At 40.5% G+C, this 16588-nt stretch overlaps 1 protein-coding gene across 2 annotated transcripts in view; it reads left to right on the top strand.

The window, feature by feature from the left end:
* Positions 1-3804: 3804 nt before the first annotated feature.
* STARD3NL (STARD3 N-terminal like) overlaps positions 3805-16588 on the top strand; it is a 48611-nt gene continuing 35827 nt past the window's right edge. The window contains exons 1-2 of one of the 2 annotated variants that reach the window (XM_030797029.1): positions 3844-4020; positions 4686-4741. The gene's annotated coding sequence lies outside the window, so the exon portion shown is untranslated. Of the gene's footprint in view, positions 4021-4685; positions 4742-16588 lie in introns of both variants that reach the window. The other variant, XM_003268956.4, reaches the window with a different exon arrangement.

The following is a 16588-nucleotide window of genomic DNA, read 5'->3' as shown; positions in this document are numbered from 1 at the left end:
TTCCTATTTTTTCTTGAGTTAGTTTTGGTAATTTGTGTGTTTCTAGGAACATGTCCTTTTCATTCAGGTTATTTGTCAGCACACAACTGTTCACAGTCAAATCTTATAATCCTTTTTCCTTATATAAGTTTGATATAATGTCTTCACTTTCATTTCTCATTTTATTTAATTGAATCTTCTCTTTTTCTTTTCAAATTTGGGGAGTTCTGAGACATTTTTCTCCTCTAATGTACTTTTTCTTTTTCTCTCTCTCTTTTCCTTGTGTGACTTGTGTAATATATATTTCAGTATCCTTGTTGATATCCCATCGGTCCCTTAGGCTTTGCTCATTTTCCTGTTATTTCTTTCTACTCCTAAGACTTGATAATTTCAGTTTTCCTATCTTAAAGTTTACTGATTCATCCTTCAACATGTGAAAATTGTTTCTTGAAATTCTCAAGTGAAGTTTTCATTTCGCTTATTTGTACTTGCAAGCCCAAGATTTTCTATTTGGTTCCTTTTGATAATTTCTATCTTTTTATTGATATTTTCCTTTTGTTTATACATCATTACCCTAGTTTCCTTCAGGTTTTATGTTCATGGCTTTGTGTCTGGAATTGGTGGGTTCTTGGTCTCGCTGACTTCACGAATGAAGCTGCAGACCCTCGCGGTGAGTGTTACAGTTTTTTTTTTTTTTTTTTTTTTTTTTTTTTTGACAAGGTCTCGCTCTGTCACCCAGGCTGGAGTGCAGTGGTGCAATCTCGGCTCACTGCAAGCTCCGCCTCCCAGGTTCACGCCATTCTCCTGCCTCAGCCTCTCCGAATAGCTGGGACTACAGGCGCCCGCCACCACGCCCGGCTAATTTTTTGTATTTTTAGTAGAGACGGGGTTTCACCATGGTCTCGATCTCCTGACCTCGTGATCTGCCCTCCTTGGCCTCCCAAAGTGCTGGGATTAAAAGCGTGAGCCACCGCGCCTGGCAAGTGTTACAGTTCTTTAAGATGGTGTGTCCGGAGTTTGTTCTTTCTGGTGGGTTCGTGGTCTTGCTGACTTCAGGAGTGAAGCCGCAGATCTTCACAGTGAGTGTTACAGCTCTTAAAGGTGGCATGTCCAGAGTTGTTTGTTCCTCCCGGTGGGTTTGTGGTCTCGCTGACTTCAGGAGTGAAGCTGCAGACCTTTGCAGTGAGTGTTACAACTTTTAAAGTCAGCGTGTCTGGAGTTGTTCATTCCTCCCGTTGGGTTCGTGGTCTCCCTGGCTTCAGGAGTGAAGCTGCAGACCTTCGCCGTGAGTGTTACAACTCATAAAGGTGGTGCGGACCCAAAGAGTGAGCAGCAGCAAGATTTATTGCGAAGAGTGAAAGAACAAAGCTTCCACAGTGTGGAAGTGGACGCCGGTTGCCGCTGCTGGCTCGGGTGGCCTGCCTTTATTTCCTTATTTGGCCACACTCACATCCTGCTGATTGGTCCATTTTACAGAGTGCTGATTGGTCCATTTACAGAGTGCTGATTGGTCCGTTTTTACAGAGTGCTAATTGGTGCATTTACAAACCTTTAGCTAGACACAGAGTGCTGATTGGTGCATTTACAATCCTTTAGCTAGACAGAAAAGTTCTCCAAGTCCCCACCCAACCCACAAGCCCAGCCAGCTTCACCTCTCAGTTTCCTTTAGTTCTTTGAGCATATGTAAGACAGTTGACTTAAATCATTATCTAGTAAGTCCAATATCTGGGCTTCCTCAGGAATGGTTTCCAGCAATTTCTTTGAGACTTCAGAGGCTGCACATGAGTGAACGCAATTAAATCCACAATGTGATGCCTCTACATATTCACCAGAATGTATAACATTTAAAAAGGAAAAGAAAAAGGAAGGCACAAAACACAAATGAGTATAGTAATTGTTGGCAAAGATGCAGAGTAACTGAAATTTTCATTCACGGCTAGGGCATGTATAAATTAGTAAAACCTAAAAACTATTTGGCAGTGTCTACTAATGTTGAATATATTGAATATATACCCTGTGCATAGTAATACTACTTCTAGGGATCTTCCAAAATCAAATGTGTAACTATGTGCATCATAAGACAGGTACAAGAATATTCATAGCAGCGTCATTTGTAATTACCCCAAACTTTAAATAATCTAATGTCAAATAACAGTAGAATAGACAAGTAAATTTTGGAATTATATAAAAAATGAAAATGAAACTTATATTCTTGAATATGGATCAATCTTACAAATATAGTATTAAACAAAAAGAGCCACATAAGAGTACATATTATGTATGACTATTTATAGAAATTCAAAAGCAGGCAAAACTAATTTGGTGGTAGGATTCAGAATTGTGCCTATCTGTGTGTAGGGGTATAATTACTTAAGACTGAGCATGAGGAAAGCTTCTAAACTGCTGGTAAACATTTAAAATTTTGCTATGAGGTGGTGGTTACCAAGTTTGTTCACACTGTCACTAAGACAAGCACTTATGATTATTATACTTATTTTGTATATGTGTTATGCTTTAAAAGGTTTTCACATCTATCAGTTTATAAAATTTTTTAAAATTGTATTTTATCAGTTTTGGCAAGGATACAGGGAAAAATTGCTCAAATACTAGGAGTGGGAATGTAAGTTAAAACAACTACTCAGGGGAGCAGATCAGTGAAATCTATTAAGGATTTACATTGTGCATACTCTGTGATCCAGTGCATTCTCTTGTTGGTATCTGCACTCTAGAGAAATACTTGGACCTAAGTACAAAAAGGCATCTACATATATATTTACGGTACCATTGCTTCTCATAATAATATTAATAAACAAACGTGAGGGTGGGGGAATGGTACATTAATTAGGGGAATGCTACATTAATTATATCTGTATATATATACATATTGGTTCTGAGGACATGCAGCATTTTCAGAGAATGAGGTAGATTTATATACAGATATGGAAAGATTTCAATGCTGAGTGTAAAAAAATAACATCTACACTTGCAAATGCACAGGAACTAGGAGTCATCATCTAACGACTGGGTTTGTAATTAGAGCCTAAAAGGGATATAAGCATAATTGTAACGTTTAAGCTTTTTTTTTTTTGCATGGAAATAATCTTACTTGTGTAATTTAAAATTAATAACAGCACTTAGAACGACTTTGGAAAAATATACAAATAATGAAATGGGGATCCAAAGAATGTTCACTGTATACCTCTGTACTTCTAAAAATGTGAATAACTGTGGCATCTATTGGGAGAAAAGTTTAATTAAATTTTAAATAAAACAATAAAAGGTGCCTAACTTCGTGTGAAAACAGACACATAGATATAATTAAAAGTGACTACCACTTAGAGATGTTAGTTATGAACTAGGAGAGCTGAGAAAAGGTATCCTAAATAGGTCTGGGGGAGTGAGAGTTAGAAGAGGTGACTCTTGAGCTGAGTACCGACATAAAAATGGTATGCCCTGTTTTCATTCCTGGAGGGCTCAGCATGAGATGCCCAAGAGGCCCCGAAACCCATTTCCATGACATTTTCCACGAGCTGGAGCATAAACCCCCACCGAATGAGTGAAGAGAAGCGGAAGGCGCAGAAACGCGGACGAAGAGGAAGCGGACGCTTGTTAAACCGTGTGATGCACAATGCGGGAAAGTCCAAGCAGCTCCGTGTTTCAAAGCTGGATGCCCAGATTTCTCACCCATTTCTACAGGCAGGCCGGCCCGCCCTCTCCCTCCTTCCCGCGTCGTTTACTGGTCAGTAGAAGATTGACACGTCATCTGACCAATAGGTTGGCTCCTCTATGGCGGCACTCAGGAACCAGTCGAGTCTTTGGTCCCTCGAGCGAGATGCGAGCTCTGTGCGTCGACGTCAGCGTGCTGACGTCACGGGCCGGAGGTCCCGGGGCTGCTGGGTGCGGGCGGTGGGCTGCGCATCGTCCGCTGGACTGGGTCCCGGGTCCCGCCCCGCCAAGCCCCGCCCCTCAGGCCAGGGCGCGACCGCGGATCCGCAGTTCCCGGGCCAGCCTGGGGCGGCCGGCCAGGAACCACCCGTTGAGGTAGGCTGGGTTTCTCGTTCCCCTATTTGACAGGTTGGAAAACTGAGTCTCCTGGGTCAGATGACTTACATGGGGGCGTACAGGGGACCCGCGGACGGAGGCCATAGCCTGGTCCTGTTCTGTTTACCGAGTCCTGCGCGAGCCTCCAGGGGAGGAGGAGGGGCGAGGCAGGCTGTGCTTATAATGGACACAAGAGTGAAGTTGCAGAATGCTGAGCCCCGCTTCTCCCACGGCGTGGGCAGGGATTCAGGGATGGATATAGGTAGCAGGAGTGTCCCCATTCCTCCAGCCTGCGGACCCTGAGGAGTCCCCGGTGGGGCCGGCCCCGGGCTGGCGCCATGGGCCCCCAAGAAGGACCAAGAATTGGTGACTGGGTGTAATGCGTGGGTTGTCCAGACATAGGCGGTTGTGAGTCTCTTCTATTCATTGAGAAAAGTCGTGTTCAAAAAAAAAAAAATGAAAGCACGAATCATGAATGTTCTCCCTGTGGTTTCAGTTCACTGCTTCGCCTACTCATAGATATCTCGCCGTTGTTTGAAATCTTAGTTGCTTGAATACTTTTGATTTAGGGTTAGGGATTTTTCCCCCTCTCTTTTAGTTCAAACATGGGTGGACATTGTGGAACTTTTCTTTGTTCACTATGTCATTTGTCTTCTGTTTCACAGATGGAATCACTGAATTCATCACTTGACACAGTACTAGTTTGGATAAGTTTAGCAAGGTAACCAAGTAACGGGTCTAATTAAATCTTTACTGGAATTAGTCCAGTTTGCCACATTTCCTTGTTAGGAAGAGTTCTGAAAGGTAATTCCCATCTATATACTATCTACCCATACGCCTCTTTCTAGAAGCAGGATCTCACAAAACGACTTATGGTATCCTTGTTTTATTTATGGATTCTGATAATTAAGATGGTGGATTATTCATGTTCATAAAATGAAAACATATACAATATGTTATGTAGAAGTCACTGTCTTTAAAATCTGTCTCAAACATTGGTCTTTTAAAACTGCATTATTGCATTGCCTGAAACTGCATGAAAGAAACGAAATGAAACAGCCTCTGAGGGATATTACCTTACTTATGTTCACAGAAGGATGGTGATTAACATCATTTAGATTTATTCACTGGACAGTTTGTCTGAGTGATTGTCTATGCCACTCATTGTTTTAGGTTTTAGGTTTTAGAGATTGAGTAGTGAGCAATTTAGATAAGGCCCCTACCCTCAAAGACTTTAACTTTTGATGGAGAATATAATAAACATGTAAATCAAAGAGACAAGTTTAGATAGGAATAAATGTCAGAAAAGATATTACTGGGTAGAGAGTTTGAGAATGACTGGGTTGTATGGAGAAATGGGATGGTCAGATGAGGTGACATTTTGGGTGATAGCTGAATGTTTAGCTGAGTCAGCCATGAGAAAATGGGCTGGAAGTTTCTAGGCAGATATAAACAGTGTAAAGGAGCTAAAGGAAGAATGAATTTGGCATGTTCCAGGGACAAAGGAAAGCCCGTGTGGCTGGAGCTGAGTGAACCTAGGGGAGGGTGAGTTGAGGGGACAGTGGTCAGAGGTGACACTGGAGAGGTGTACAGGGATTGGATCATCTTGTATCGCATGTGAGCATTACAGGCAGGCAAGGGAAAGATAATTTGTGTATTGCAAAGTCTTGTTTTATTTTAGTGATACTCAAACTCTAGCCAACTCTCTGCTTTGTTTTGGTTATGAAATCATTGCAGTAATTCATTGTGTATATATTTTTTCTCCAGAGGCCCTCTTAATGAAAAGATCTTGTTTCCTTCAGCACCTTATCCGATGTAGTTTGTTTCCTTTCCTTTGTTATATGCAGAACTCAAAGTCTTTGCTTTTTCTTAAGCTCCCTGCTTTTAATCCTTTCTACTTCCAACCGTGAATACTCTTTATTACCTATACCTGCCTTCCACTTGGAAAGCAGTAGCAATCGGTCCCTGCTCTTCTCCAAGCCAAATTCTAGGAAGCTGCATTGGCAAGTGGATTATTGTTCTTCATTAGAGCTTGTATTACTGACCAGGAACATAACGCTTGCCTTTATTTAGTACCTACGATGTGCCAGGTATGTTACATTCTATTCCTTCCAACATGTGGCAAAGGAAAATATTAAGCCTTTTTGATAGTGAAGGAAACTTACACTTCAGCTACTGAGCTAGTACTGATGGAGCTTGGATTTGAACTCCCATTCGGTTTACTCCAAAGCCTAATTCATTCTACCCCACCTCTTGTTAACCTCCAACCTCGCTACCCTGAGCAGCAAGTCTCTATTACTTAAAATTATGCTTTATGATGTGGCATTTTAGAGATCACATGATTCACCCCTCTTAGTTTAGAGCTAGGGCTGTGGAGGCCCAGAGAAGGTCAGTGAGTTTTAAAATAATGCACCTAATGGCCAAACTGGTATCAAATTTTCACCCTGCTCATTTTCAGGCTAGTGTTTTTTCTGCTGTGTTTCCTTCATGAAAGTCCCCTATCAATATATTGCTGTATATATAAAAATATAATATTTCAACAGCATGAATTTATTGTCCATAAACCTGTAAAAGTTAATTTTAAAAAGATGAGACGTTGTTTCTTCTTGGGCTACAATAATCCTTTGCCTTATTTTCCTTCCCTTTTCTGAACAATGAACAGGTATAAACTTTCTGGATGAATCTGGTTTCTGTTAATAGAAAGCTGTGGTTTAAAAATGACTTTTAAATTTTTGTTTTAATTTTAGAAATGTTTGAAAAGGAGTTTAAAATGTGTTACTATTTTCCTAGCCTTAATCTTATGCTTAGAAGTATGGGAATATTGCCTAGAGTTTGCTAACTCATAGTTTCTCTTAGCAAGTAGAGTTTCTTCCTGTTATTGAGGAAGCCCTTAGGTCAGCGATATAACTTCTTTTTCTTAGTAATATGTTATGTTTAAAAATAAGTCAAAGTCAGTTTATAAATTAATACAAAAAAGAAAGCTGTTAACAGTGGTCTTAAAATTTAAAAATCCCCATTATTTATTTCTAAGGTTTGCATATTTTAGTAATTATGGGTGGAATATGGTAGATGAATAATAACAGACTAATAAATAGCTTAATTTACTTTCTGTATGTCTTTTTGACTCTCCTGTAACTTAATAGAATTTATCTTTTTCTTTAGAATAATTTTAATGGAATTAGTATCTTCTTTTTTAAATATTGGAAGGTACTTAAGTTTAAGCAAAAGAGAGTTTTTGCTCTTTAGGCCATAATATCAACACTAGACATCCTGGCTATCTCTATTCTTTAAGATTGTTCATGCAACTGATGCCCATATTCTGAAGACCCAGGTCATCATGATTTGACCACCATCTTTTGCCATGAGCCTAGTGCCCCAAATTGGACTCCTGGTCTTTGCCTCAGGCTTTCCAGCTTCAGTGCCATTACTTGTTCTGCTTGGAATGCCCTCTGGATAGACAACTCCAGCCAGCCAAAATTCTACCTGTCCCTCTTTAAGTCCACTCAAATGCTGCTTTATCAATAAAGCATTTCCCATGTCTCTATAACAGAAGCCTTCTTTTCTCATAGCACTTTTGGGAGCCTCTCTTTGACACCAGTTACCAATCCTGTTATCTTTAGTATTGCACTATTACATACACAGGTGTTAAAATATATGTTGACTTTAGCTTAAAAACTTGACAATTTGTGTTATGTACAGACGCAGTTTTTTGCAGATTGTAGAGCCCTGTTATTTACACTTTCATCATCTTATCTTTGAGAGACATACTGTTAGGCTTTTCTCAGCTTTGGTTCCACAGAACCTGTTTTCTGTTATAGTTAAGGGTCTGCTTTCTGCAGTTATCAAGGGGTCCTTTGAGAAGAATTCATATCTTTGGGCTATAAATGTTGAAGGCACACTGTCACAAATACAATCAGTGTTCACTGTGTTTATGGTATTGGAAAATATTAACAATGATTTCTACTTTTTAATATTACGGATGAGAAAACTGAGGCCCAGAGAGACTAGCCCTGTGTTACTTGCAGTGCTAGGCTAAGAAGCCTGGTCAGTACCCCTGGTTCATGGCTGCAGAGGCTTGTAGCAGGCCGTCATCAGTTCTGATGTCCTGTGTTGGAACTCCTGTTAGCCTCTTACACGATGTATCAGTACAGCTCAGGCCTTTCCAATTGTTTTGCTTGCTTTATTTGTGAGCTGACCTGGATCTGGAAGATACCTCTTGTGGTGAATCAAGATTAAAGCTTTAACTCTCACCAGGAATCCCTGACTCTGAGCTATTCAAGCCTGGAGGATCTTCCTGAACAGGCATGGGTATGGAATCAAGTTCAGTAGGCTCTTTAGTTTAAAACCCTTCTCTTCTTCCTCTCTAGTTACAGTTTTCAAAATAGTATTGTGAGACTAGTGAGCATCCTCAGTGTATTCAATCTGGAGTTTGGAGGAATTTGGCCCAGCACCTTTCAAGTTGCAGTAATCATAGGTTTCTGTGTCCTGTATTTTCCAGGACGGTATACTTTTCAAATACTGTGCATTATTGCTCACCAAAGTACATTGTTGTTTGCTTTTTGTTTCAGGAAAATATATTCTCAGAATTATTTTTTAAAATTAAGCATTTATTAAATTAATGATGTAGAAACTGAATTTCAAGTACCTTTTTCTATTTTAATTGTATGTTAAATTCCTCAAAGGTAACACAGAGGGCATTAGACTTTTCTCTAGCCGAGGGAGGAACACCAGGCTAGAGAAGGAACAAGACTTGCCTTGGGCATTGGTGGTAATAACTGATGCATATAGAGGGCTTTCTTTGTGCCAAGAGTTGTTCTAAATGCTTTATGTCAGGGCTTCTGTTCCTCAGCACTGTTGATATTTTAGGCTGGGTGATTCTTTGTTGGGGACTGTTCTGTGCATTGTAGGATATTTAGCAGCATCTCTGGCCCCTACCCACTAGAAGCTAGTGGTACCTCCTCTAGTCATGACAACTAAAAATGCCTCCAGACATTGCCAAATGCCTCAGGTCTTGGGGGGTGTGGGAGGGGGAGTGCAGAATCCCCCTCACCACACCATTGAGAACCACTGTTTTATATAAACTGATTGATTCCTTATAGCAACCCTCTAAGGTAAGTTGTAGTATAATTGTCCCTGTTTTACAGAAGAAGAAACATAGGCATAGAGAGGTTAAGTAATTTGTCTAAGGTTACACAACTAGGAAGCAGCAATACTGGAATGTGAAACGAGGAAATTCTCTTGCTGAGCTCTCACCCAACACAGCTGACTCAGACCGGCCACCAACTATTAGGGCTCCACAGACCCTATAAGCCAGGAGGAATAATAAATGCCGGCAAGGACCAGGCAGAGCTGGGAGTCAGCAAGGTGGCTGAGTGGCAGACTGGTAAATGGGGGAGTATTTCCACAATTGCCTGTTTTTAAAGAGGAGCAAGAAATCTGGATTTTATTTATGTGAAAAACTCACATCTTTAATATTGCAGTTAATTCAGTGTTTAAGAAACATTGTGTTCAAGACCAGCCTGGCCAACATGGTGAAACCCCGTCTCTACTAAAAATATAAAAATTAGCTGGGTGTGGTGGCAGCTGCCTGTAATGCCAGCTACTTGGGAGGCTGAGGCAGGAGAATCACTTCAACCCAGGAGGCAGAGGTTGCCATGAGTCAAGATTACACCACTGCACTCCAGCCTGGGCGACAGAGCAAGACTCCATCTCAAAAAAAAAAAAAGAAGAAGAAAAAAAAGAAGAAAAAGAGAAAGAAACATTGTACAAGCCAACAAATACCATCACCTCTGTACGGACAAGATTTGGCCCCAGGCTGTCAGCTTTCAGCCTTCTTTGTGTGGACTGCAGCAGTGTGACGTTATAGGGAAGTGTGCATTCATTTGATTTAGGAAATGAGGTGGATTCTGTGTGGAGGGCAGAAGATCCTCTTCGTTGAAGACTGGAAATGAAGGTGGGTGAGGTGGAGCTTCTGGACTAGAAGGGGCCATCCCGCCCACTCTGAAATTTGAATGCTCTGCAGACTAAGTTCAAAAGTTACCTACTCTTCCTAACTTTGAAGAGTGTTATTCATAACTCTTTGATGACCTCCACTTGTCTGGGTGTTAAAATAGATATTTTATAGGACACTGAGAAAACATCGGTTCTGGACTTGACCAGCTGTGTCCTGGAGAAACCACAACCATACCTCTTTGTTGACAGCCAGTAAGTAACCAGTGGAGTCCATGTTTGCACTCTTTCAACGACGAGGCTCTCTGCCAGCTTTTTAGAAGCAATGGACTCTTGCTGGCCTTTGGAAAATTTTCCTTGTCCTCAGGACCTGGTCTCCTCAGTAAAGCCTGCATGCCCTTGGTGTAAAAGGCAGGCGCACACTCCTTTGCTGACTTCCTGGCGCTCTGTGCCCTGTGCACACTTTCCATTCCGGCTGCACTTCCTGTGGCTCCCTCACGTGGGGCGTCTCCAAATTGTCCAGCTTCTCACTGTGCAGACCTGCTTGTGTTTCTCTTTTTAATTTAGTCTACCTTCTCCTTGGAACATAACTTTTTGTTTCTTTGAAAGTCTCATTTTCTCTAAGGCCAGCCTTTTCAGTAAGCCTTTCTGGTCATACAAACCAGAAGTTCAGTCTTCTTTGTATTATAATTATCTTTGACTCTGATTTTAATTATTTATGTAACCGTATTACCCCCTGTATCAAGCTAAAGGAGGTATTACCCCCTGTATCAAGCTAAAGGAGGTAATACCCCCTGTATCAAGCTAAAGGAGGTAATACCCCCTGTATCAAGCTAAAGGAGGTAATACCCCCTGTATCAAGCTAAAGGAGGTAATACCCACTGTATCAAGCTAAAGGAGGTAATACCCCCTGTATCAAGCTAAAGGAGGTAATACCCCCTGTATCAAGCTAAAGGAGGTATTACCCCCTGTATCAAGCTAAAGGAGGTAATACCCCCTGTATCAAGCTAAAGGAGGTAATACCCCCTGTATCAAGCTAAAGGAGGTAATACCCCCTGTATCAAGCTAAAGGAGGTAATACAGTTACATAAATAATTAGAGATCAGTTATTTAAGATTGAGGATCAGGACCATGTCTTTTCCATTTTATTTCCTGCATAGCATTTAGCATAGTGTTTTACTTATGGGAGATGCTTAATGAATATGTCCATTTGTTTGGATTAGATGGGTTCCTACTCATGTAGTGATTTCTTTCTGTTTCTGTATACTTGTATTCATTTTTGTAGTGTGTTATTAGAATGACTTCACTAAATAGCATTCAAAATATATTGGAAAGAGAGATTACCAATTTAGTTAATTTGGGAGAGTTGGGAACATTTTTATTAATTTCATTGTAAATGAAATTAACTGGAGATTAAATATTCTTGGCTTATTTAATATACTGCTGACCCTTGAATAATATAGGTTTGAACTGCACAGGTCTAGTTGTATGTGAATTTTTTTTAAATAAAACAGGGACCTGACCTAAAATAGTTTTCACAGCATGTGGAACTCATGTATGCAGGTGGTCCTGGAACCAATTCCCTGCATATACCAAGGGAGGACTGTACCATATTGAAATTCCAACCATATGTGTAAGTTTGTCTAACTTTAGTTAGCAAGTACTCAGATGACTTTGTACTTTCATACAGTGATAGTTGCAATTTTTAAACTAATTGAATGCCTAACACATGCCAAGCATATCTTTGGGTGCTAAGAATATAGAATGTTCTCTAGGAGTTTTCAGTATAGTACTGAGAAGAAGACATGAACAATATGTGAAACGTGAAAGACTAGAGGTGCTCTTAAAGGTATATGGAATATATATTATACATACGTGGTCAGAGAAAGTTTCATTGAGGAAGTGATACCTAAGCTACCTTGAACAATTAATAGGCTTATTGCTGTTAATATGATAGTTTGGTGGTTCAAGGAAAAGGCATTCCAGGCAGAGGGAGAACTGGGGCAAAGGCAGGATGGCGAAACTTCCTGTGTCAGTCCATATGTGTCGCTACCTATAGATACCTTAGGCTGGATAATTTTATAAAGAAAAGAGGTTTAATTGGCTCACAGTTCTGCAGTCTGTACAGGAAGCATGGCTCAGCTTTTGGTGAAGCCTCAGGAGGCTTACAATTATGGCAGAAAAAAAAGCTGGAGCAGCATGTCACATGGCAAGAGCAGGAGCAAGAGAGTGAAGGGAGATACCACACATTTTTAAACAAGCAGATCTCATGCGAACTCAGAGTGAGAGCTCACTCATCACCAAGGGGATGGTGGCAAGGGGATGGTGCCAACATATAGTATATGATACATACTATATACAGTATATAACCTATATAGTATATAATATATACTATATATAATATATAACCCATATATACTATATAGTATATATGCTGCCTATATATATATTTCCATAGTCATAATTTTCTTTATCACTTGTTGCATTATTTGAGAGCAAGTTTTTCAAGAATGGTGCTAGTTTCAAACTTTTTTTGAGAACTTTGTGAAATTAAAGAGATCCTGCTACTTTTGTTGTATTCTCTGCCTCTGTAATGTGCTCTGAGTCTGTTCTTATTATTAGACTGTAAAGCACACTTTATTTTCTGAATATTTTAGCCTGTAGTTGAATTGAGTCTTGTGATTAGTGGTCTTTTTGTGATTCTATTTTCTAAAACATGAGTTAGGCTGATGATAAAGGGGATCACAAAGTTACTTCGGTTGCTGATCTTCTTGAGGGTCTGATTTTCTTTATGACTGCCTAAGAAGTCTTTCAGAGAAAAGGATACTGGTGATTTTTAAAACCTAGGCGTCAAGATTTTGAGACTGACTTTCCCTGTCTGTCACATGCGCTAATCTTTGGACTACAAACCTTTATCTGTGGTATGATTCACAATTTCTTTTTGGACCTATGTGCTGTTCTTGTATATCACATCATAGCAGATAACATACGCAACTTCTGCCTCTTGGTAGATACCCCTGGGCATAGATGTGAATGGCACACCTTTCATTAACCTGCTCTATTTTGTGATGTGGGGAGTTGGTCTCAGCTGTCTCCTGGGGCAGTTAAAGTAACATCTTCCCTAGCATTGCTGTTAGTGTGCCACTTCCACCAACCAAGAGCCACCAAAGGGACAGTGAGTAGAAGATGGCTCTGTCAACTGGAGTGACATTTTCAGGAACACTTATCTCCCACATTCCTGAGGAGTTTTATGTTGTTGAATGAAAAGAAACCTAGCTTGTCTATGAATAGCTGTGCTGGCTTTGCTGACTACTTACCAGCTGGCCCCTGGGAATTCAGCTTCTGTTTTCTCTGTATAGAAAGATAGGTCTGGGGAGGCGTTGAAGAATGTGTGATGAACACATTCTTTGGGATGGATAGTTACTAAGAGTACACTTTTAGCCACTTGCCTATGATTCCTAGGAGAGCAGTGAGCTCACTGCTGTGGATACTATTGATTTTCAGATCTAGATTAGTAAGATCTCAAGTCCTGTGCTGAAAGTTGACAGCATTTGTTTGAAAATTGCTTGTAGTGGCCGGGCGCGGTGGCTCACGCCTGTAATCCCAGCACTTTGGGAGGCCGAGGCGAGCGGATCACGAGGTCAGGAGATCGAGACCATCCTGGCTAAAACGGTGAAACCCCATCTCTACTAAAAATAGTAAAAATTAGCCGGGCGTGGTGGCAGGCGCCTGTAGTCCTAGCTACTCAGGGGGCTGAGGCAGGAGAATGGCGTGAACCAGGGAGACGGAGCTTGCAGTGAGCCGAGATCGCGCCACTGCACTTCAGCCTGGGTGACAGAGCGAGACTCTGTCTCAAAAAAAAAAAAAAGAAAATTGCTTCTAGTAAGTATTGAAGGAATGACATTATGTGATGCAGAGATGTCCGCATATGCATTGGAAAATATTTCAAGTTCCTTAATTGAGGGACCTTCACCTGTCTAGATAGTAATATGACTCTTGACTCCTTCATTGCCAAGGCTGGTGATACATCTCTAAGAGGAAGTTGTAAATATTCATAGGAATATTTTTATGTACACTGAGGAGCAACACGACTCCTCGAGTGCTGGTCTGCTGATGGTTGACAGAACTAATGAGTCAAAATTGGCAAAAATAATGGTAACTTCGCACTAGCCATCAGGTATTTTATAACTGATGTATTGTGTGATTTTTTTAGGACAGCTAAAAGTAGATTTTGTTATGAGGGACCAAGGAAAAGTTCTGGAAAAAGACAGTGAACAACCAAAAAATCAGCAGTATTTTATACTTGTGGAAGTGACCTTATTAGTCTCCTAAAGGAAAAATTGGGTTACAAATAGCTCTGTGACATGGAAGATTAAAACAAAGGAGTTTCTAGGTGAGCTGTGGAGAAAATACAGCCATGTGCTGCATAACAACATTTAGGTCAACAATGGACTGCATATATGATGGTGGTCCCATAAAATTATAATACCATATTTTTGCAGTATTGTTTCTGTGTTTAGATATGCAAATACTTCTCATTGTGTTACAGTTGCTTATAGTATTCAGCACAGTAACATGCTGTACAGGTTTATAGCCTAGAAGCCATAGGCTGTACCATATAGCCTAGGTGTATAGTGGGCTCTACCATCTAGGTTTGTGTCAGTTAACACTGTGATAATGAGGAAGTCACCTAATGACACATTTCTCAAAATGTATCCTTGACATTAAGTGACACATGGCTGTATTTAAGTTTAGGAGTTAGAGCCAAAGCTGAGAAAGGAGGAAAAAGCTGCAAAATCAATTTGAACGCCAGGAGAAATCCACTATGAGGAGAATAAAAGGTTGGAGACAATAGAAGCTGGAGGAAGGTAGCTATAGAGACCCCGTTGTTTCAGTTACTTTGGGCTACCTGACAGCAGCTTCTAAAAAAAAAAATGAGAAACAAATGAAAGAATATTCTTAATCCCCAGGGCCCATCTCGAGAGAGACTTGCGTTGAACGAATGGTGAGACCCAGCTCCAACATGCCAGCTGGCTGACTCAGCCCGTGCTAGTGAAATAACTGACTACCAAGTTGTTGACCCTTGCAGGGTTGATGAGCTAACAAGTATTTCGTACCACCCAACATTGCTGGGCGGCTGTGTGGCATCTTCCCATTTTGCCAACCTGTAGTCTATGGAACAACTTATATACTTTGTCAAATGTCTTTCCTCTTTCTGGCTTGCTCTTCTTTGCCTGGACCAAGCAACAGTCCTAATGGGATGGTTATTGTCAATAATATATACTTGATTTTTTTTCCCTCTGTTCAGTCATTGCCTTGTATTATTTATATATCTTCCCTATTGACTAGATGTAGGTTCTGCTGAGAGCATGAGACCTCTTGTATTACCTTTGAATCCTTTTAAATGCCTGGGTGGTATTACATTTTTTCGGTGTTCAACACTTACGGTTTACTAAAATGGGAACTCTTAGTGGACTTACATAGGGCCCACTTCATAATTGTTTTCTGTTCTACAAATAGATACAATTTATTAGGTTTTTTTTTTCATTTTTATGGCATAGAAGAATATTCTTATTTCTGCCTATCTTATGTTTTAAAATTTCATCTCTATGGTCCCCTGAATTCCTGATTCATATCCAGCTGCTTACTTTATCTTGACTTAGATATTAATAAGCTTTATGTCTAAACTGAACTGATATATTCTTGCTCAAAACTGCTCCTTGTCTAGCTTCCCGCTTTCACTGAATAGCACATCCATCCTTCCAGTTTCTCAAGCTCTAAATCTTGCAGTTCTGTCTTAGTCCTCATTTTCTCCCATACCCCATGGCTAATTTGTCACCAAATGCTTTGGGCTCCTTATTTAGAACTAATCTATTCTCATCCCCTCTACTGTCCTCACCCTATTCTATGGAGTCAGTACATCATCTCTCTCCTGAATTATTGCCGCTGTCTCCTAACTGGTTTCCCCACTTCTTTGCTTCTTTCAGCAGAGCAGCCAGAGAGCCTCTTAAAACTTAAGCTACATTATTTTTCTCTTCTACTGAAAATCTTCCAATGTCTTCCCATCTCATTCAAAGACTTTGCAGTGGCCCATACACAAGGCCCAGCCCTTTGTTAACTGATCTGTCATCATCTGAGGCTCTTCCCTTCTCTCACTTGGCTGCAGCTTCGCTGGCCACCTGGCTGCACTCCTCTGTGACCAGTTCCACCCCTCCTCAGAACTTTTGCCCGTTCTTCCCTCTATCTGCAGTGCCCTTCCTCCTTGTATCTACCTGGCATTTCTCTCTTATCTCCTGCTAGTCGTTGCTCAGATGCTGCCTCAACTAAATAATCTTGACCTCTCAGTTTAAAATGACAATGTTTCCAGCCCTACTTTGTCTTCCATCCCCTTCCTGTAGAAGGTAAATTCTGTGAGGATAGATGTTTTGTTCATCACCATGGGAGTGCTCAGAAGGGGACCTGACACAATTTTAGTGCTCAAACATATTTGTGGGATGAATGAAGTAGATGTGGTATATTCTTGGCAAACTTGAATTTTCAAACATTATGAAGTGCAATTCTTAAACCATGTAGTTCACATCCAGATTCAGCTTCTCAATGTATATTTTAGGTTTGTCTC

This window comes from Nomascus leucogenys, chromosome 17, assembly GCF_006542625.1.
Source record: "Nomascus leucogenys isolate Asia chromosome 17, Asia_NLE_v1, whole genome shotgun sequence".
Classification (NCBI taxonomy): Eukaryota; Metazoa; Chordata; class Mammalia; order Primates; family Hylobatidae; genus Nomascus; species Nomascus leucogenys.
Note: the sequence above shows the minus strand (reverse complement) of the source record. Positions and strands in the feature narration are given on the sequence as shown.